The sequence below is a fragment of the Artemia sp. Qi Xiang Cuo genome, chromosome 10 (genome assembly GCF_049724085.1).
Source record: "Artemia sp. Qi Xiang Cuo chromosome 10, ASM4972408v1, whole genome shotgun sequence".
In the NCBI taxonomy this organism is placed as follows: domain Eukaryota; kingdom Metazoa; phylum Arthropoda; class Branchiopoda; order Anostraca; family Artemiidae; genus Artemia; species Artemia sp. Qi Xiang Cuo.
The window spans coordinates 14850014-14851990 of NC_142803.1; positions in this window are offsets into that span (position 1 = coordinate 14850014).

The window sequence follows — 1977 nt, forward strand, 5'->3', positions numbered from 1 at the left end:
ACATTCCCAAGGTACTTGTCCTTTGTCTGCTTCGAGTTTAAATTATAATTTAAACTAATTTAAAACAGCTGTACTTCTTCTTCTTCTAATTCACAGCAGGCGGGCTATTCAGTTGGTACTATTTAGCCCTCTTCTTTTTGCTTCACTCTGTGGGCTACAGAGCTACTGGCTTGGTACAGGGATGCAACTTCAACAAAACTAGTGGTACTAGCCAGGATAGCTCAAAAGTACTACCACGACAGAAAAGTACCAACTCCCTACCGAAAAATTTGCCGCGTGTTGCGCCAAGCACAACACGCGGCATTTTAGCACCGTAGTTTTTCTTTGGCTTATCCTATATGCCAGAGTAATTTTTATTTTTTATTTTTGTATAGCTAGTCGAACACTGACTACCGATATGGCAAAAAAGGGCCACTAGTATGGGAAGCAACTACAATCAAAATCATCGAAGTTATCTCTGGATGTTCACTATGAACGGTCCGTAATTGCCTAGTAGGGTAATAGGGCATCCGGACTATCCGTTTTCTGGGAAAATAGGACAGAAAACTGGAAGCAGGAAAAGTAGTCAAGATGTGCAGTTTTTCGAAACAAATCTGTACAAGTTTATCAGTTATCCGTATCAAGCCTGTTTTTTTCTGAGTCAAAACCTGAAAAAAAAAATCAAGCATCAGTTAGACAATTAACCATTTTTCGGTTTAAGAGCTACTACATTTAAAAGCTACTTTTATTTATCACTTATTGTCTCCTTTATGCACTTTTTCAGGAAAAGCAGTCCACACTACCATGTTTCGTCCCATTTTGCCTAAATGGAACTAAGCGGGGGCAACGCGCTAAAGGCGTGACCCTACCAGTTCAGTGAGAGAATTTTATTTACAAACTTTTACAGTAATAAAATATTATTTAAGCTCACGCTTCCAATGCCTCGCACTCCTGACCAGCTCTGTTGGAATATCCCAAGTCTCTGGATTCGGTACTTCCCTCCTGACATGCATAATATCGGATATTGTTTCTGGCAGTAGTCTGTTCCGGAGGGGGGGGGGGGTCCGAACTATCTTTAACAGCGAAAACTGACGTTAGGCCGAAGCACTGCTATGAGGCAACGACATAATACCCTTTATGAATATAGGTAGATGAACAAAAGCAGAGTCCCCAGCACCATCCTTGAGGGCGGACACTGAATTCCAAAATTCCAAAACTGACCCTTTCCCTAGTTCTTTCTTCAAGAATGGTAGTTGCCTCCACTGTCTGTATAGGGCTTTAACATCCAGCGAACCATTGAAACAGTCCTTGAATATGCGGAAAAGAGGGATTATAGAAGGAACTGATCCGGAAAAAGCAGTTTCTGGAGATAACCAGTCTAGTATTCGAAGCAAGGGGTATTCACTGTTTACTCTTCGCTTTATTTCAGAACACAGCTTTATATAAAACGCAAGGCGATTTTTCTTTGTCACAGCTGGCTGTCTGCCTTGAAGTTTCCGACTTTCAATCTGATCAATTGCAAAGAGCTCAAATTCGGCTCCAAAATGCATATCCGTCTCCATAGCTTTGAAGTTTCTTGGGTTTGAAAAATCTATTTCGAAGACTGAACGTATGGCCAAAAGCTCGTCTTTTATATAATTCCTTGCCAGTTCGGAGAGAGTATTACCCACGCTTTTTAAAAGTTTGTGAACTTTCACTTCTAAGCTCTGGAATTCAAGATTTTACAATAGGAAGAACGTAATTCAGAAAAAGATAATAAAGCTTGATTTCGGGATCGATCAAAGGTGTATAAACCTTCACTGCCGTTTGAACCCGACCTTCATTCGCAGGTAAGGCGAATAACGACGTCAGAGCAGTCCACTGTTCCACCAGCCTCTGAGAGACGGCCTCAAACGCTAACCAGCGAGATGCATATGGGTACAGGAGTGCATGCTCGGCTACTTCACAGAACTTTTGGAATTCCTTATACTCACGGAGTCGTGTGGCACAAATAGATAA